Genomic DNA, 21,646 nt, shown 5'->3' on the forward strand with positions numbered 1-21,646 from the left:
CCGTCTGTCTGTCTGTCTGTCGCACCCTCATTGCCCTTTCGAAGCGGTGGACAGGGCCCTCAGGGGACTCAGAGGCTCTCAGTGTCCTCACGAGACTCCTTGATGGCTCCAGCTCCGCGTTTATCCCCAGGTATATTTATTTTGTTTGCAGTCAGAGGACTAACAGAGACACCTGCAACAGAGACACACGGGAGCCGTGATTACATCATGTCCTCGCTGTTGACCACGGTTTTTGACCACGGCCGTCCGCATCTACAACCCCCTCGAACCCCTCCCCCCCTCCTGCATGATGGACAAAGTGGCAGAAACAAATTTTGGGGGGAGTATATGGGTTGTGTCTCAAATCGCACTATTCTCTTAGTACTCTACTTGATCAGTAGTGTACTGTAAATGTAGTAGTTTCTGCCGTGTGCAGTGCACTAATTTGGACAGGTATCTAGAAGTAGGTACCGTCGCTCGCAAATCCACGTTGTTTTCGTTCCTGTTTTTCATACACTACCGACTGCGCACTATACCGGAAATGACTTTCCACAGACTTTTTCTTCTTATTTTTATAGAATCTGATTGCAACCTTATAGCATGCTTCCATGCCGGCAGGTTGTTGTTTGTGCTGGTTGGTTAACCCGTATCGGCCGACCAAGTTTCTTCTTGACAGCGCTTTTTGGCGATCAAAAACGAGCTTTCTTAAGTTGGTGGTTTTATTGTGTTAGTGTTGTTGTTGTGCTAGTTTCATGGTGTGGTGGGGGGATCCTGTAAGGGTAGCCAAAGGACATTTACGCCGGTTTTTATAGTCAGCTCCGTCGACTGTCCTCTCCAAAGCATATCATTAGCAATACCGCTTTGCCTGTTTTTTTGGAATAAGTCCTGCAGTGACGTGCGGTGTTTCTCGCTCTACACGTCACTATAAGCTGGCTGAGCGGAACGTTGGTTTATATTTTTTTTTTGTTAAGGAGTGGTGGAAGGTGTTCCCTCGCGATTCCAACAACTCAATTTTCTGGCCGTTTTGGAAGTGTGCGTGCAAATTCAGTAGGGCATAGCGCACTACATTTTCGCACACTGCTCACTTGCTCTGTACTCAAATGTTTAAGTGGTAAGTGCAGAGGAAGTGCGCGATTATGGGACACCACCATATAGATGTCATCAATAAACGGAACATGATTGACTCGTGACCTTGACGTCGACGAATGAGGGGGTAAAGTTTTTCCTAGCCAAGCACCAGGCTCTTTGGTGTGATAAGTAGGTCTTGTATCCGTAGGCGACCCACTTGAGCAGCTAGATCTCCTACACGAACACCGTAGGTGAAGACCTAGGTCGGCGTACTTCCAAGGACACCGTCACTTGATGGATGCGCCGCGGCTTGTAGAGTAGATGTCCGTCGTATACGCCTTGTTCAGTCAGAACCATCACTAACCAGTTCACAACCGCATCACAACCAGTGTCAAAACTAGTCACAACCACTTCACAACCATAAAAACCAATTCACAATAGTTTCTTCTTACGACCAGTTCACAACCGGCTTCATTGATGACTAGTTTCACTACATCACACCAGTGGTGTGCTCTACAGACAGATGCTCAACCATCACAACCTGTTCTCACAACAACCAGTTCACAAACAATATTGGTTCTACTACCCATCCACGATACTCTAGTTCCAACTCCCTCACAACCCTTCAAAGTCACAACCATCGCAACCTTTCACAACTATCACAAACCACTTCACAACCCATCACAACCAGTTCACGACTAGTTCACAACCATCACAACCAGTTCACAGATCCATCTCAACCAGTCACCAACATCACCCAGTTCACAACTAGTTCAACAACCATTCACAAACGTTTTCTAGTTCACAACCATCACTACCATCACCCAACCTTTGCACATCACATCACAACCTAGTTTCACAACCCATCTACAACCAGTTCAAAACCAGTTCACAACCATCACAACCAGTTCACAACCATCACAACCAGTTCACAGCTATTATAACCAGTTCACATACAAGTTCCAACATCACAACCAGTTCACAACCATCACACCATCACAAGTCACAATCATCACAACCAGTTCACAACCATCACAACCAGTTCACAACCAGTTCACAACCATCACAACAATCACAACCATCAACCAGTTCACCACAACCATCACAACCAGTTCACAACCATCACAACCAGTTCACAACCATCACAACCAGTTCACAACCAGTTCACAACCATCACAACCAGTTCACAATCAGTTCACAGCTAGTTCACAACCACTTCACAACCATCACAACCAGTTCACAACCAGTTCACAACCAGCCAACGTTAGCACCTGCACAGGCATCACCCACCACCCAAGGACCACCTTCTTCCATCTGCGCAGTATCACTAAGATTAGGAATATCCTCTCCCAGAGTGATGCTGAGAAACTAGTACATGCATTTATCACTTCTAGGCTAGACTACTGCAACTCTCTCCTGTCAGGATGTCTGAAAAACTCTCTAAAGAGTCTCCAGCTGGTCCAGAATGCAGCAGCGAGGGTTTTGACAGGAGTTAGGAAGAGAGAGCACATCTCTCCCACTTAAGCTTCTCTCCACTGGCTTCCTGTAGGATTTAGAATAGACTTCAAAATCCTCCTGTTGACTTATAAGGCTCTTAATGATAAAGCTCCAACCTATCTGAAAGAACTAATCATTCCTTACTGTCCTACCAGAGCACTCCGCTCCCAGAACGCAGGTCTGTTAGTGACTCCCAGTATCTCTAAAAACAGACTGGGAGGTAGAGCCTTCAGTTACCGGGCTCCTTTACTGTGGAACCAGCTCTCTCCATGGGTCAAAGAGGCAGACACTCTAACTACATTTAAGTCTAGACTGAAGACCTTCCTTTATGACAGGGCTTTTAGTTAGGGCTGGTTCAGGTAGCTCTGAACCATTTTATAGCTACGCTGCTATCCACCACTTTCTGGAGAATGACGCTGGGTGTCGCCATGACACTCCATTCCACCGTTACTGTATTGTTGATAGCATAGACTGGTTGATAGACATCGGCCTGATGACTTTATTTATAATCATCACCTCATTTTAATGAGAACAATACGGACAAGGTTTTAGCTTTATGTCACATTTTCACATCACTATATCACCGTTTCGACTACTCTGATGTTTATGAAGTCTATAAAACGAATTGTTGAACAAACATTTTAGATTAGCTGGGCTAACCGTTAGCTGTTAGTCGTTAGCAGTGTCAATAAACAATAACTCAATAAACGGCCCATGAAAAAAGCGGATATCCTAGTTCCAACATGACTGAGCCAGCTAACTGGAGTAGTTTCATGTCGTGTCCGACAATGGGAGGGTTTTAACAGCTGACGTCCTGGTGTTAGCTTAGCTGCTGCTGTTAGCTGTCAGCAGCAGCAAAGCTAACAACTACGATAATAATAATATGACTAATTACAAAAACGTGCACACAGAAATAGTAATGTTTGTTCAATAATTCGTTTTATAGACTTAACAAACATCAGATTTAGTCAAAACGGTTTTGGCAGCCCGGAGCCCCCACATGTGGTACCTACACCGGTGGCTAACGCTACCAGTTAGCCGCTAACTCTACCAGTTAGCCGCTCGCTAGAATGCTACTAAAACCCACTTCCGTTGTGGTGTGACGCAATGGATCATGGGAAAATAAAGTGGTGGATAGGCTTAGACTGCTGGGGGACACATCTGGTTACACAGAGCTCTCTCCTTTCTCCTCCTCTCCTCTCCCCAACCCTCGCCTCCTCTCCTCTCCTCTCCACTCCCCTCCTCTCCTCTCCTCTCTTCTCCTCTCCTCTCCTCTCCTTTCTATGGAGGGTCTAAGGACAGAGGATGTTGTTATGATGGGATGTAAAGCCCTTTGAGACAAACTGGTGGTAAAAACGGGCTATACAAATAAAATTGCCTTGCCTCACCCTCACCCCTCACCCTCAGTTAGTATGGCTGCTCTGTCCATCTGTGATGTCTGTTCACTCTTAACTTGACTCACTTAACCAGCATCTGTGTGCCTGTGTTACTAAATGTAGTTTATTTGTTGCCATGGTGACAGCTCTCAGCAAACGAGAGTAAAACAACTCGTTAGCTGCAGCGGCCAGAGACTCAACCTGTGACCTTGTGTTGTGTGACACCGTCATCACCATTCATCTTTTATTATCAAAATATCATCATCACCATTGTAACAGGACCATGTTAGTAGTCGGAATGCAGGCCGTGTTTGTAGTCCAGTGTTAGCCATGTTTGTAGTCCATTGTTAGCCGTATTTGTAGTCCATTGTTAGCCACGTCAGCCATGTTGCCCCAGTATGGTTAGAATGCACATCACACACATCCCTGAACCAATGAGATCTGACCTGCTCATGACCAAAGGGATTCAAGCTGCAATGAAAACACAAACACAGACCCACACACTCTGCTCGTGTCTGGTCAATAACAGGGTGTTTACCAGCGCTCCGCTGCTCAGCAGGATCATGAAGATGATGAAGGTCTCAAAGTAGTTGTGTTCCACGATGAAGAAACATGTTCTCCTGACGTTGAACCAGATCTTCCCTCGGCCCTTAGACGTGTCTATGTTCAGACGTGGGCAGCGCCGGTAACAGTCTGAAAACAAGGATTCACTGTTTCACTGTTTCACTGTGTGTGTGTGTGTGTGTGTGTGGGCTACAGATGTAAACTTCTAGTCTTTATATTTGGTAGTCTGGGGCATGCGCATAAGTTGGTTGTGAGGGGCCTTCAGATGGCCGGCCTCTCTAAAAGAAGAGCTAAACAGTTGGCCAGGTACTGCTCAGTCTCAGTTATTATTGGTAGCCGCTCAATCTGGAGGAGACGTTGTTTTTTGTATCCTTAAATGTCTGTTTTCTATCTGACCTGTAGGTCATTTTGTATGTAACTGTGTTCAACTGCCCAGGCGTTTTGTGTCTGACCGTCTTCCATTGTTAACTGCACTGGCAGAGTTTATGTCCCTTGTGCAAGAACCCTTGTACTTCTTTATATGTGGGCATAAATAAATATTTAAAATGTGTGTGTGTGTGTGTGTGTGTGTGTGTGTGTGTGTGTGTGTGTGTGTGTGTGTGTGTGTGTACTTACTATCTGTACAGCAGTCCTCAGGTGTGTTGGAGTCCTGATCTTCATCATCCTCTTCCTCCTGGACCTCAGGAAGTCTCTGCACTGTGCTGCAGGCTGAAGACTCGTCACCCTGAACAAACACAACTTCAGATATGAGCACGTTATCATCCAACTGAGGAACAGAGTAGAATAGATATTAGTTGTTTACTTGGGAGAGCTTTTCTTTCTCATCGTCCTCATGACCCTCATCACCCTCTTCATCCTCTTCATCGTTTTCAGGTATCTCAGACTCAGACTCAGACTCAGACTCAGACTCAGACTCAGATTCGGACTCGGCGGTGGCGATGGGCACCTTCAGCGAGGTGATATTGTGGTAGTTGCTGGTCAGGTTGTCGTTGCTGCAGCAGAGGGCATTGACCTCCGACTCTGGCTGGTCTGAGGCTACAAAGGTCAAATGCAAAACCTCCTTTGTGGCCTTGTCATCGTCGTTGCCATTGGCTGCTGTGAAGACAGGAAGATTTGAATGAACAGTTGATCAGAACGCAAAGAGTACAAAACATAGAAACAATGAAGTCTTTTGTGGTTCCACTTCTGATCCTACCAATTTGGTCTGGGTCAATGTGGTTCTTTCCCAATACGGTCCAAATCTGTTCCAGGATTTTGGCCTTGGCCCAGGCCACGCCCATGTTGATTCGGTTTATGGCGATCTGCAAGTTGTTTTCACCTTCTTCTTCTGGAGCTGCAAGATTATCACCGCTGAATGAGCTCAGCAGCAAGGCCAGGAAGAGGTTCAGGACCTGCAACAAGAACCGGGGAGAGAAAGAGACCTGAGATCAGACAACAAACAGGTTTAGGGCCTTAGGCAAGGGACTGTGAAGAAAGACTCACCACAAGGTTTCCAATGACCAGGACCATCATGAAGACAATCAGACACATCGTCTGACCGGAAACCTCCATGCAGTCCCACATGGTCTCAATCCACTTCTCCACACAGGATCCTGAAGATGATGAGGAAGGCATGGAAGAAGTCGTACATGTGCCAGCGAGGAAGCTCGCAGTCTTGTGCAATGCGACAGACGCAGTCTTTGTAGTTCTTCCAAACAGCTGCATCCCGACGACGGGCAAAAATGAAGACGATGATGGCGATAACCAGAGTCAGGTTCCCCAGAGCCCCGATCGAGTTCCCAATGATTTTAATCAGCATGTTGAGGGTCGGCCAGGACTTGGCCAACTTAAAGACTCGCATCTGGATTCAAGGAGCAGGTGACGGGACAGAGAGACAGATGAGGAGATGAGTGCTTTTTAATTTCCCCTCGGGATAAATAAAGTCTTTTGAATTGAATTTAATTTAATTGAATTGAGGAGGCAGGTACACAGGAAACCATGGCAACACACTGACCAGTCGGAATGAGCGCAGCACCGACAGGCCTCTGATCGTTGGCCGAGTACCAACTCCACCAGACTCATGGTCACGATGATGCTGTCAAAGATGTTCCAGCCCACCTGTAACCATGGAAACAGATCAGAATAGCTGCTGGTTGTCATTACTGAGCTGGAAGGAAACAGGAAGACTGACCTGGAAATAGTAATATGGGTCCATGGCCAGAAGTTTGAACACCATCTCTGCCGTGAAGATCCCTGTGAAGACCTGCAGAGGGGTCAGAGATCAGCAGAGGAAGGTCAGCACAGAGTAAAGACATGTCGGACTCCACTGGTCCTAGTGTGTCAAGAGAAATGGAGAACTGGTCGTCATGGAGAAGCAGCGGTCCTGAAGCTGTAAAGAAACACGGTTTAGATTTGCCCAGTCTCCGGGAAGACTCACCAGGTTTCCAACACTCAAACAACTCCTCAAACTCTGCCGTCATTGGATAGTGCTCCATCGCCATGAAGACAGTGTTGAGCACAATGCAGATGGTGATGCCAAGGTCGACGAATGGATCCATGATGATGGTGTAGAGCCACGGTTTTGATCCTCTTCCAGCAGTCCGCAGCAGTTCCACTTCAGGAAGATGTTAGCGAAGACGTACCAGCATGGAGGACACACCCTCTGATCGTCCTCTAAGCGACACAGAGGACACACATCACCACTCCTGCTAACATTTCCATATTTCTCACATTCTTTGTCATAAACTATGAACTGTTTTCTTGTCCTGTAACAACATCTCTGTCCTGTCTGTCTGTCCTGGGTGAGGGATCCCTCCTTGTTGCTCACCCTGAGCTTTCTCCTGGTTTCCCTGTTAAAAGGGTTTTCCATGGAGTTTTTCCTCAGTGGATGTGAGGGTCTAAGGACAGAGGATGTTGTTATGATGGGATGTAAAGCCCTTTGAGACAAACTGTTGGTAAAAACGGGCTAAAAACGGGCTATACTAATAAAATTGCCTTGCCTTGCGTACCACCAACCGTTTCTGAGGAGTGTGTTTGATCACTGAGAAACTGACCACAGGATCTTGTCACAGAGACTTGAACGTGACCACACTAATTTGTATGAGTCCAGCTACGGTCTCCTACCATCCCGTCAGAGGAATCTTTCTCTAAGAGCAGGATGAGAGGTGGAGCCTTTAACAACTAGTCTGGTTTCACTCTATATTTAGTATCACAGAGAAGACTTTGACAACTTTTGCCCTCTGTGTAATAAATAAAAAGCCTCAGTCTGTAAAGAGCCTTCAGATAATGTAGATTATGATTTGGGTCTTTTCAAATAAAACTGAATTTACTTAAAACTGTGTGTGTGTGTGTGTGTGTGTGTGTGTGTGTGTGTGTGTGTGTGTGTGTGTGTGTGTGTGTGTGTGTGTGTGTGTGTGTGTGTGTGTGTGTATACCTTCCATAGCAGTATGCTCTTGCTCAGGTTCCTGTCCGTCCTCAGGTGAGTGTGTTGAGTCTTGATTCTGGGCGAGAGCTGCCACCTGACGATGACACAGATCCAGTTTGTCAATGAAAGTCAATGTTAATATCAGTGTTTTAATGAAACTAAAGTAAAAAACTCTACGTTCCTAACCCTAACCATTCAAATTAGCTGTAATTGTGTGTGTGAGTGTGTGAGACCTCCTCGTCCCTCTTCTTCAGGGCCTCCAGGATCTCTGCGTACTCCTCCTCCTTCTGTTTGGCCTCGGCGAACGCGGCGTCGTTCTGGTCGGCGTATGCCATGGCAACCACTAGCGAGGATGAGGTTGATGAGGTAGAAGGAGCCGAGGAAGATGCGACACGAAGAAGATCATGTAGGTTTTACCTGCAGCTCGCAGCGTCTGCAGAGAGACAGACACGTTTCACTGTGATGTGTCTGCTCTGTATGTATGTCACATAATACATACATTTATATACATATATACATATAAAGTATATGACTCGTTCTTCAGCACGACCATGATGGTAGATTCTATTTCTTGGTTAGTAATGAAGGGATGTTCAGTACTTTTCACAGTGCATTGTGGGAAACCGGACCGTTAACGAGGTACTGACCAGCTGGAACAGGTTTTCCCAGAAGTCCTGCGTCATGAGTCGGAACAGAGAGAGGAACGCCCAGCCGAACGAGTCGTAGCTGGTGTAGCCGTAGTTGGGATTCCTCCCCGCCTTCAGACAGACATAACCCTCAGGACAGACCCTGAACACATCACCATGGCAATCATCACCATCATCACCATCACTATCACCATCACCATCATCACTATCATCATCACCATCACCATCACCATCATCACCATCATCACTATCATCATCACCATCATCACTATCATCATCACCATCACCATCACCATCATCACTATCATCACCACCATCACCATCACCATCACCATCATCACTATCATCATCACCATCACCATCACCATCACCATCATCACCATCATCACTATCATCATCACCATCATCACTATCATCATCACCATCACCATCATCACCATCATCACTATCATCATCACCATCACCATCACCATCATCACTATCATCATCACCATCACCATCACCATCACCATCATCACCATCATCACCATCACCATCATCACCATCATCACCATCACCATCACCATAGACCAGAGGGGCATCTTTATGCAAATGAGAATGACTGATGCATCCTGGGTAATTTAGGGGCAGCATTGTAAAGTTCAGCCTAACTGGCTTGACAAACTAAGTAACAAAAAGTTGTCTATTAACAGGCTGTTTCCAGACAACACTGAGCCAAAACCTCCCGGTGATTCCACCAAATACGTGTAGATGTCTGGGTCAGACATTTCTGGCCACTGTGGGAGGCTAAAGGAGCATACCGTAGATTCATTCAGACATTTCTGGCCACTGTGTGGAGTCATTGATCACTGTGTGAGGCTAAAGGAGCATACCGTAGATTCATTCAGACATTTCTGGCCACTGTGTGGAGTCATTTATCACTGTGGGAGGCTAAAGGAGCATACCGCTAGATTCATTCATTGTAGTTTTTCAAGATAGCGTGAACGGTGGGTTTCAAAGAGGGTGTCAAAATAATTATGAGACATAGTGCAACAAAAGAAACACAAAATAAAACATTCAAACTGATTGTTAGTTAGTCTACGCTCCATCAAAACACAAAAAACCACTGAGTGCAATTTAAAAATGCTGGGTGCTGCCCCTAAATTACCCAGGATGCATCAGTCATTCTCATTTGCGTAAAAATGCCGCTCTGGTCTATCATCATCATCACCATCACCATCATCATCACCATCACCATCACCATCACCATCATAGATATAGAAACGTAGATGTAGTTCCTTACTGCCGAACAGCGCCACCATGTGTCTGCTGGCTGCCATGTTGCGTAGGACTGAAGTTCTAAAGGACTGATGTTCTAAACGTTGTAACCATGGTAACCCCAGATTCTGATTAAATCTACTCATAGGCGTCATTTACGCCGGGGACGTCAAGAACGATTTGGTCCCTGCACCAACTTAACTAACTACATTATCCTAGAAGCAGCGGAAACAGCTTCCTACAGCCGGAGCCAAGTCGCAACAAATGTATGTCAAATGTTTATCTTGAATTTTCACACAATATTGATTTTCTCTTTTTTAATTGTTTTATGTTGTTATTTCATTCTGTAAATTAAATTTATGTTGAATGTTTGTCTTTTGGAGGACCACTTGACAAGCCCTTAGGGGGTTTTTTTTGGTTTCTCCAGCACATTTGCTTTATCTACTGTATACTTTGTATGTCTCTTGTCGTTGTCGTTCCATTTTTTAATATGCTGTTTTATACATCTTGTATGTGCTGAATAAAAATACAAATACAAATACAAATGTAGCTTCAAGTAAGTCGTTATAGTATATATATATAGTATAGTCGTTCACTTCTCAGACTCTTCCTGTCGTCTCCCGCTTCGGACAAAGAGGGAATTTCAAGACGCTCCGGGGGAAGGAGGAGGTCGACTGAATGATAAGAGCAGCCAACAGATATATGCTTCATGTTTGTTAACAAAATCAACATCTAATCTGTCAAGTTAGTGTCTGTTTGGAGCTGCAGTGACAGATGAGCAGCTGCAGTGACAGATGAGCAGCTGCAGTGACAGATGAGCAGCAGCTGACAGAGTCAACCTGCATCTGGTGCATCCGCTGTTTCTCTCGCGCTTTGCTCACTCGCTCACTCTCGATGCGCATATGAATTAATATTATATGAAAAATAAAAAGGAAAAGACACAGAGGTGATCCCACGCTGCCGATTCTCTAACGTTCTCTAATAACGTCGTCCTGTGGGAACAACTGACAACAGCTCAGGAGGCTGCTGTCGTTTTACCGGTTCAACCGCCTCAGCTGCTCTGGTCGTCATGGCGACACGGCAACATGGCGGCTCCGCTGACGTACCGCCAGATAGAGAACGCTGCATCTATGTTTATTTTTTTTTTATTTTATTTTTTTTAAAGTATATTTTTTGGGCTTTTATGCCTTTATAGATAGTACAGTTGAGACATGACAGGAAATGGGGAGGCAGAGAGAGGGGGGATGACTCGAACCGGGGCCGACCGCAGCGAGGACTGTGCCTCTATACATGGAGCACCCGCTCTAACCACTACGCCACGCGACGCCCCCTATGTTTCTATATGTATGATCTACATCATCACCATCACCACCATCACCATGGCTACCACCATCACCATGGCTACCACCATCACCATGCGGTCGTACCCGGCATCGGAGCTGTTTCCACACAGCAGAGCATCGAGTTGACCAGGAATGTAGTAATAGTTTTCTGTCGGAGAGAGAGAGACGTTGGTTCACTTGTTCATCTCGATGATGTCACTGATGACGTCACTGATGACGTCACTGATGACGTCACCGATGACGTCACTGATGACAGATTCAACTCGTACCTGGATTGTTGATGTAACTGTGGTAATCAAAGTCACTGCTTCGTGTGTCGTTGCCGTAGGTGTTGTTGCCATAGGTGTCGTTGCCATAGGTGTCGTTGCCAGGGTAACTGATGTCAGGCGTGTGGTTGCTAAGCAGCGGCGGCATCAGGACGCATTTCTGTCTCAGATTTCCCATGAAGAGCTGCAGACCAATCAGGGCAAAGACGCTGAGGCAGAACACGGTCAGGATCATCACGTCGGCCAACTTCTTCACCGACTGGATGAGAGCGCCGACGATCGTCTTCAGACCTGGGGGGGGGGGGGGGGCAGATGTTGAAATTTATTTATAGGGTTATAGGGTCATCTATTTGGATAAAACCCCTTGAGATGTATCATCTCGTTTTCGAGGGGGTCCAAACATATAGACAAACATAGATTCAACAGACAAACATGTTCTAAACAATATAGAAAAACAAACAGACAAGTAAACAAACAAAACAAACAAACCAAAAGACAAAAACAATAGTACAAACAAGGACAAACCACAGTTATTGTAACTACATTGGGACAAAACAAAACAAAACAACCATAGTAGGGCCACAAAGGTCAACACTGGGACTAAAATGACAGTATAATGATTAGTAACAGATCAACAAATCAGAAATGCGTCTTCAGTGAAAACAGGAACAGGTCACCATGAGATGAGAAGACAGAGCTTGAAAATACCAAGAGAGGAACTGGATCTGATATTAGCAGGAAGGTTGTTCCAATCTGCAGGTGCTTTAAACATAAAAGCTCTTCTACCAAATGATTTAATGACATTGGGAACAGAAAAAAAGGGCTGCGATGAATGTCTGATATGATAACTTGTTGTATATGGTATAAGATACTGCTGTAGATAGGATGGGTAATTAAAATAAATGCATTTGTGTATCAGCTGTAACCAGTGCATGATCATGCAGATCATCACATCTAACCCTTTAAACCTGGTGGGGGGGGGGGGGGCAGATCATCACATCTAACCCTTTAAACTGGTGGGGGGGGGGGGGGCAGATCAACACATCTAACCCTAACGCCGACGATCGTCTTCAGACCTGGGGGGGGGGGGGGGGGGGGGGGGGCGGGGCGAATGTCTCAAGGCAAGGCAATTTTATTTGTATAGCTCGTTTTTACCAGCAGTTTGTCTCAAAGGGCTTTACATCCCATCATAACAACATCCTCTGTCCTTAGACCCTCACATCCACTGAGGAAAAACTCCATGGAAAACCCTTTTAACAGGGAAAACCAGGAGAAAGCTCAGGGTGAGCAACAGAGGAGGGATCATCACCCAGGACAGAGATGTTGTTACAGACAAGAAAACAGTTTATAACAGAGAATGTGGGAAACATGGAAATGTTAACAACAGCTGAAGGAGGAAGAAGCTTCTGGTAGGCAAGAGAGGCAGAGAGGACAGAGCAGCTTAATGGAGGACTGGATGGCAGACTGGTTCATAGGAAGAGAGGACAGACCAGCTTAATGGAGGACTGGATGGCAGACTGGTTCATAGAGGACAGACCAGCTTAATGGGAGGACTGGATGGCAGACTGGTTCATAAGAAGAGAGGACAGACCAGCTTAATGGAGGACTGGATGGCAGACTGGTTCATAGAGGACAGACCAGCTTAATGGAGGACTGGATGGCAGACTGGTTCATAGAGGACAGACCAGCTTAATGGGAGGACTGGATGGCAGACTGGTTCATAGAGGACAGACCAGCTTAATGGAGGACTGGATGGCAGACTGGTTCATAGAGAGGACAGACCAGCTTAATGGGAGGACTGGATGGCAGACTGGTTCATAGAGAGGACAGACCAGCTTAATGGAGGACTGGATGGCAGACTGGTTCATAGAGGACAGACCAGCTTAATGGGAGGACTGGATGGCAGACTGGTTCATAGAGGACAGACTGCTTAATGGGAGGACTGGATGGCAGGACTGGTTCATAGAGAGGACAGACCAGCTTAATGGGAGGACTGGATGGCAGACTGGTTCAGAGAGGACAGACCAGCTTAATGGGAGGACTGGATGGCAGACTGGTTCATAGAGAGGACAGACCAGCTTAATGGGAGGACTGGATGGCAGACTGGTTCATAGAGAGGACAGACCAGCTTAATGGGAGGACTGGATGGCAGACTGGTTCATAGAGGACAGACCAGCTTAATGGGAGGACTGGATGGCAGACTGGTTCATAGAGAGGACAGACCAGCTTAATGGAGGACTGGATGGCAGACTGGTTCATAGAGGACAGACCAGCTTAATGGGAGGACTGGATGGCAGACTGGTTCATAGAGGACAGACCAGCTTAATGGAGGACTGGATGGCAGACTGGTTCATAGAGGACAGACCAGCTTAATGGGAGGACTGGATGGCAGACTGGTTCATAGAGGACAGACCAGCTTAATGGAGGACTGGATGGCAGACTGGTTCATAGAGGACAGACCAGCTTAATGGGAGGACTGGATGGCAGACTGGTTCATGGGAAGAGAGGACAGACCAGCTTAATGGGAGGACTGGATGGCAGACTGGTTCATAGAGGACAGACCAGCTTAATGGGAGGACTGGATGGCAGACAAAAAACATTGTTTGAAATAATGAACAAGTCACTGTAGTGTTTGGGTTCTGCTACAAGACATTTCAGCCGCTAAGTCGCTATCAAGCTACAACTGAAGCATTTTAAAATTCGAAAATGCAGTTTCAAGGCCAGAGTCTGAATGGGTTGGATTCAGTTTTTCAGCACCAGTCGATATTAAGACGTCAGAATCCCTAGCAACCAATCCCTAGCAACCAATCCCGCTGGTTTTATTTTGCATCTCATTTGTTGTTCACTGTGATGAAACTAGAACTAGAGTCTCATCTGAACCAGTTTAAGGTGACGAGACGTTCACTGACCGGGGATGACGGTGATGGTCTTCAGCGCTCGCAGAACTCTGAACGTTCTCAACGCCGAGACGTTCCCCAAGTCCACGAACTCTGTCAGATACCTGGGAGAGAGAGGAGGAAGAAGAAGAAGCTACCATCGCCATCATCGTGTGTGTGTGTGTGTGTGTGTGTGTGTTTAGTCAGTTTAGTTTAGTTTATTAGTTTAATAAGGGACAATGTGCAATTACATTAATCATTTAAAGGAAAAAATGAAAAGATGGTTGCAGCAGATTTAGCTCCCAGCTCATTTCCATCTGTAGTCCCTACACATAACATAAAAGTGATAAAAAAATACACAGAATACAAGCTACTATACAAAGATGAGGCATAAACAGACACAGTTAGACAATGGACAACACTAAGACAACAACATGTATGAGGTAGGCAAAGTGCAAAGTGCTCATAGCAGCATGGTTATTCACAGTATTGATAGTAATAAATAAAGTAATAATAAAGGTAAAACATGAAAGTGGCAACAGTGGCAGATGTAATACCAACGATGGTAATTCTCAGTTACAAAAAATAAAAAAAATGTGTGTTTGTGTGTGTGTGTGTGTGTGCGTGTGTGTGTGTGTGTGTGTGTGTGTGTGTGTGTGTGTGTGTGTGTGTGTGTGTGCGTGTGTGTGTGTGTGTTATTACGCCATGCTGATGACCATGAAGTCGAGCCAGTTCCACGGATCTCGGAGGAAGGTGAAGTCTCCAACACAGAATCCTCGGGACAGAACTTTGACTGTCGCTTCGACGGTGTAGATCCCTGTGAAGACGTACCTGAACGCAACACAACTCATTATTACTCTGCTCCCTGAACGCCTCACTGACAACAACACAACTCATTATTACTCTGCTCCCTGAACGCCTCACTGACAACAACACAACTCATTATTACTCTGCTCCCTGAACGCCTCACTGACAATAACAGTGACATTTAGCATTGTGTGTGTGTGTGTGTGTGTGTGTGTGTGACTCACTCCACAGTCTTGCTCCACGGCGGAGCGTCACTCATCGTCATGAATCCACAGTTTGTCAGAATCGTCACCATGATGAACAAACTGAACAACGTTTGGTTTTTAAGAAACAAAAACATAAATGAGCTGATCACTAATCAATAACCTGCTGATCACTAATCAATAACATAAATGAGCTGATCACTAATCAATAACCTGCTGATCAAGGATCAAACGGCCTCTATATTATTGATCCAGATGTTGCCAATACTAAACGGGTAAATACTGATGAACAGCTGTTGAGCAGCAGGGCTGGCTTCTGATTGGCTGACGAGACCAGCATGCTAGCTTCAGGAGAACATGCTAATGCTAATGCTAATGTTTAGTCATTGGACACAAAGGTTTCACTGGATCCTAAAGTGTGACATCATGACAGTTGTATGACAGCATGACGGTTGTGTGACATCATGATGACATCATAAAGGATATGAGTGGATGAGGACCCTGATGGCGGCCGTCCTCAGGCGACTGAACGGACTCAGCAGGTAACAGGCCGGCTCGGCATTGAACCTGTAGATGACGTTCCCTTTTCCCAGGACGATGAACGTCTGCGCAGAGAGAGAGAGAAAGGTCATCAATATTATATATTATATAATAATAATAATAGTAATAATAATAGTAGTAATAATAATAATAATAATAATAATAATAAGATGCTGTCCTCTGAGACGCTACAGGACAACAACCGCTTCACAAACAGTTTCATCCCACTACAATAAACCTCCTGAACACTGAACGCTGAGGAACAAGCACGGCCCTATGAACCAGCCTGGCTGTGTGGTCATTAAAAGAATCAATCAATCAATCAATCAATCAATCAATCAATCAATCAATGAGCTGAAGCCTGAAAACAGCTGACGGTGAAGCTCAGTAACCAGCCACAAAACAACACAACGAAACTATTCATTGATCCATCAAAAGATCTACAACACAAACTCAAAGTAGACTAAACTGTTATTTGACTCTTAATAGAGAATATAAATGATATATAATATATAAATATAAATGTGGTGAATATCTCCACTCTGATGGGCTGAGTGACCCAGTAGCCATAGAAACAGGAAGACAGAATAAACTCGACCTTGTGTGATTGGTAGAAGGGGTCCAGCTCCTCCAATGGGGTGTTGAGGAGCTCCGGGGGCGGGTCTCCGTAGATGAATGGGAGGGGCTTCCCAGCCTCCAAGTCACTCGCTGGTTTAGGAAGATCTTCCTCTGCTATCTGCCAACCAGAGAGACAGCCAATCACAGAGAAGGAATCTGACGTTGTGTTATCAGAAAGGAGGGGAGGAGACCTCGCATCGTAAACCAGCCTCTCGCGGAAATGCTTTTCATCTCATTTCATTTCATCTCATCTCATTTCATTTCATTTCATCTCATTTCATCTCATTTCATTTCATCTCATTTCATTTCATTTCATCTCACCTCATTTCATCTCATCTCATCTCATTTCATTTCATTTCATTTCATTTCATTTCATTTCATCTCATCTCATCTCATCTCATTTCATTTCATCTCATCTCATTTCATCTCATTTCATCTCATTTCATTTCATCTCATTTCATTTCATCTCATCTCATTTCATTTCATTTCTCAGAGAGTCTGGCCTCATCCCCCCTGTCAGCGTTTGGGCGGGAGCTGGGTGGGAGTAGTAGCGTTGACAGACAACCTCATTCAGCCATTCAGCAAGTTGGTGTAGTGACGGGGCGTTGCACCAGCCGGTACCTGATTGGCCAACGTGCTGTGTCAATCACAGAGGCGGCGCTGATTGGCTCTTAGGCCTTCTGAGGGTTTCAGGCCAAACGCTACAACGGGGATGAGGCCAGACTCTCCCTGGCTGGTTTACGAGGCTAGAGGAGACCGGGGGACCGGGGGGGTTGAAACATGTTTCACTTCTGTCCGTATCTTTGAAGCCGGTGTGTTCAGAATGTGAGACAAACTAGTTGTCGGCTGTCAGCTGTTCTGCATGGTTTAGTCTCAGTGTGAAATGTTACAATTCAGCCCATCGTCTGGGTTAGTGAAACAGCAGGTTGCACAGAACAGACGGACTATAAGGATTATGGCAATGGGCCAATTTGACTAGATGTTGAACTATCCCTTTAAATTACTTTTTAATATAATAGGTGTGTGTGTGTAGCTAGTAGTCTGATGCTACATGAACCTATAACCCCTTCGTCTTTCTCTTTCAAGACCTAGGCCACTGAAAGCCAAAGAAAACAGAAATGCAATAAAAGTTTTGGTCGTAGTCGGTTTTAACAACGAACCAGATGAACTAACTCAGCTAACAACTAAAACATTAGCACCGACAACTTGCATGAAAGATATCTACATAGACACACCATAAACCTGATGTCAGTTTGATGAGTTTGACTACGAAACAGGAAGCAATCCCCAAAATAAAAGAAGTAAAAAACTAAATACTTTCATGCCTCAAATAGAGTTTTTTCCTTCTAAATCGTTCTGCGCTGCTTCCTCACAGGAGATAAACTAAACTGAGTTTAATAAACTAAACTGAGTTTAATAAACTAAACTGAGTTTATTAAACTAAACTGAGTTTAATAAACTAAACTGAGTTTATTAAACTAAACTGAGTTTATTAAACTAAACTGAGTTTAATAAACTAAACTGAGTTTAATAAACTAAACTGAGTTTATTAAACTAAACTGAGTTTATTAAACTAAACTGAGTTTAATAAACTCAGTTTAGTTTATTAAACTAAACTGAGTTTATTAAACTAAACTGACTCGGGTGATTCTTCACTTGTTCCTGATTGGACAACAGGAAGTGTTACAACCATCCAGGTCTCCCTAGCAACCCAACGCTACGGTCGGTCTCCCTAGCGACCCAACGGTCGGTCTCCCTAGCGACCCAACGCTACGGTCGGTCGGTCTCCCTAGCAACCCAACGGTCGGTCTCCCTAGCGACCCAACGCTACGGTCGGTCGGTCTCCCTAGCAACCCAACGGTCGGTCTCCCTAGCGACCCAACGCTACGGTCGGTCTCCCTAGCGACCCAACGCTACGGTCGGTCTCCCTAGCAACCCAACGCTACGGTTTTATTTACGTTTTTTTTTACCTCGATGTTCTTCTCCTTCCTCCTCTGTCGCTCCGCCTCCTCAGCTTCATATCGTCGTTGGATTTCCTCTAGTGAAGCCGGTGTGAAGCGTCTGAAGATCTCCGAGCCGAGAGGGGGCAGCAGAGGCGCCATCCTGGCATCATGCAGCTGTCGCCTAGCAACCGCCTGGCCTCACCGGTCACCTAGCAACCGCCTCCTGCAGCAGAGTGGGAATCAGGTTTATTGCCAATTACACTAAACATGAAGATGAAACAAACCTGAAATTTTCATTTTCATTTTGTTTTAAGATTTTAAGACAAACAACAAAAACAGTGAAGGTGAAGCTGATGAGTCACTGAACTAGACCGACCAATCAGATCAAGGCCGCTGAACAGGTGCAGCTCTGTATATATTAAGGGTTTTTTCTCAGTGGTTGTTGTTATGATGCTTTGTAAAGATGAACTGGTTATAAAAACCGAAACCGGGCTGCACAAATAAACCTGAACTCTCCAGGTGTCTCTAACCCTCCTCTCCTCCTCCTCCTCCTCCTCCTCCTGTCAAAATGTTGAACTAACCCTTTAACCCCTCCTCTCCTCCATGTGCATCATCTGTTTCCAACAGCGAAGCCGGTGAGAAATGAATCCATGGAGCGGTGGATAAGGTTGTTTATCATCTACCATGTTACCATGGTGATATCTGTGTAGTCTGATCACGGTTACGGGTTAGCGCGTTACGTTTGTGTGGCGGTGTCACGACTGCCGTCGTTATCTGGTAGATGTGTGCAGGTGTGTATGTGCTGTGTGTCTGTCTCTGTCTTTCATCCCAGGTGCTCGTCGGGCCAAACTCCTCCCACTCCCGAGCGATCGGTGCGGCGTCTTCAGGCCGGTCGGGGATCGGTGCGGCGTCGGGGATCGGTGCGGCGTCTTCAGGCCGGTCGGGGATCGGTGCGGCGTCTTCAGGCCGGTCGGGGATCGGTGCGGCGTCTTCAGACCGGTCGGGGATCGGTGCGGCGTCATCAGGCCGGTCGGGGATCGGTGCGGCGTCATCAGGCCGGTCGGGGATCGGTGCGGCGTCATCAGGCCGGTCGGGGATCGGTGCGGCGTCGGGGATCGGTGCGGCGTCTTCAGGCCGGTCGGGGATCGGTGCGGCGTCGGGGATCGGTGCGGCGTCTTCAGGCCGGTCGGGGATCGGTGCGGCGTCTTCAGGCCGGTCGGGGATCGGTGCGGCGTCTTCAGGCCGGTTGGGGATCGGTGCGGCGTCGGGGATCGGTGCGGCGTCTTCAGGCCGGTCGGGGATCGGTGCGGCGTCGGGGATCGGTGCGGCGGGTCGGGGGCCTTGGTTTATAAGCTCCAGCTGAGCAGTCGGCGGCCGGCAGAGCACGGCAGAAGACTCCTTTCCTCAACCCAACCAGCCACGTTTAGTTGTGTTGTTCTTTTGTGGGGGTGGACCGCCATTTCAGTTGCCAGTTTTCTCCTGTTTTGTGGTTAGCCAGGGAGGGCAGGTTATGTTCTTTCCGTTTCGTTCCTTTGCAGGTCAGCTTGCCCTTTTGAGTTAGATTCCTCTTTTGTTCGTTATGTTGGCCTGGGTCCACCCTGAAGTCATCTTATTTACTTATATCCACTTTACTTATTTTGTACAACAATAAATTATGAGTTATCTCACACTTTAACCATGGTGGCTGTCTTGAGTTTTGGGAAGAGTGCGTCTCTTATTCATGTTGCTCCTCAGACACCCCTAGCTGGGGCGTAACAGCGGTGTCGCCATGGAGACCAGAGCTGGGACACCGGGTCGGAGGCTCTGATCTTACAAGGTTTGTTTTCAGCCAAGAGACGCTATACTATATACTATATACTATATATACTATACTATACTATACTATACTATACTATACTATACTATACTATACTATACTAGGTGGAAGGCAGAGACGCTCCATTCTCCCTGCAACTAGTTACAAGACATTGGTTTAACCAGAACTAGAGACAAGGGACACATGGAGCTGAGTTAAGGTGGAAAAACTACAGAGTTAAGGTGGAAGTCCTAAAGAGTTAAAGGTCTCAGCTGATTGGCTCTCCCCTCCCTGTCTTCATTCATGATGCACATCCAGAAATGTTTGAGTATTATTATTATTATTATTATTATTATTTATCTCCAGACTCGTGTGTTTAGCAGCATCGGCCAACCAGACGCAGCACTCAACACACACACACACACACACACACACTGTCTTGTCTCTGGTGTCTTCAGCGTTGCCAGGGTTGACCCCACCCTTACGTTGTCATGGCAGCAGCAGCTGTTGCAAGTCTTCAGTTTGCCCCCCCAGTGTAAAGTTACAGAGAGTACGATGACCCAGCTCATTCCCACACACACACACACACACACACACACACACACACACACACACACACACACACACACACACACACACACACAGCTTCCTCACCTTCCTCTGATCCACCGCCGACCTCGTCTCCTTGTTTGGTTTCCTGTGACCTCGTCTCCTTGTTTGGTTTCCTGTGACCTCGTCTCCTTGTTTGGTTTCCTGTGACCTCGTCTCCTTGTTTGGTTTCCTTCTCTCCTCTCTGTTCGGGGGGGGGGGGGCAGGTGATGAGCTGAATGTTTTGTCTTCTTCTCTGTAAAAGGTCAAACTGATAAATCACGTAATACTCCTTTAATTCAGACAAGAAACACAAGTCTACAGAATCTGTTTACGCCCCCCCCCCCCCCCCAACCCTCCACTGGTTCCCACAAATATTAGGCTACAGCTAAAAACAGCAGCGCACACACACACACACACACACACACACACACACACACACACACACACACACACGGGCCTTGCAAACTAAATGTGTTGTCATCATTAACTTTTCATGATCATGATGATCATGATTATGGGGCCTTCATCCTCATCATCATCATCATCATCATCATCATCATCGGCGCACACACACGTATTGTTCCTTTAGCGCTACGTAGGGGAGAGTGGGGTAAGTTGTATTCAGGATCACTACATCAAGACAATTATAGTTTTGTTGTTAACTAACACGTCTGCATATATTTCAGGATGTTTTGATCCCTACAAATTAACAGAATGAGTGTAAATATAACTGGTTTTAAAATATAGCATGTTCAAAAAAAGTGGTCTTGTGACTCAACTTACCCCATGACCATAGGAGTGGGGTAAATTGATCAACCCCCCCTTCTTTCCTTCCATCCATCTCCTACCTCCCCCTTTACTTAATATTTCATC

General features: G+C 46.0%; 1 pseudogene across 1 annotated transcript; it reads right to left on the reverse strand.

The window, feature by feature from the left end:
* Window positions 1–4,212: 4,212 nt before the first annotated feature.
* On the reverse strand, window positions 4,213–18,579 carry LOC146960210 (sodium channel protein type 4 subunit alpha B-like; annotated as a pseudogene). Its single transcript, XR_015035497.1, has 20 exons — window positions 18,415–18,579; window positions 16,425–16,562; window positions 15,773–15,891; window positions 15,308–15,397; window positions 14,979–15,107; window positions 14,310–14,401; window positions 11,404–11,691; window positions 11,219–11,282; window positions 8,535–8,676; window positions 8,121–8,320; window positions 7,897–7,981; window positions 6,901–7,136; window positions 6,655–6,726; window positions 6,478–6,581; window positions 5,967–6,324; window positions 5,680–5,875; window positions 5,287–5,579; window positions 5,100–5,208; window positions 4,459–4,613; window positions 4,213–4,366 (listed from the first exon to the last, which is right to left on the reverse strand). The product of XR_015035497.1 is annotated as a sodium channel protein type 4 subunit alpha B-like (transcript).
* Between the last annotated feature and the right edge of the window lie 3,067 nt (window positions 18,580–21,646).

Source organism: Trachurus japonicus, unplaced genomic scaffold (assembly GCF_045865225.1).
Source record: "Trachurus japonicus isolate A0001 unplaced genomic scaffold, Traja_1.0 AP030585.1".
Lineage (NCBI taxonomy): Eukaryota > Metazoa > Chordata > Actinopteri > Carangiformes > Carangidae > Trachurus > Trachurus japonicus.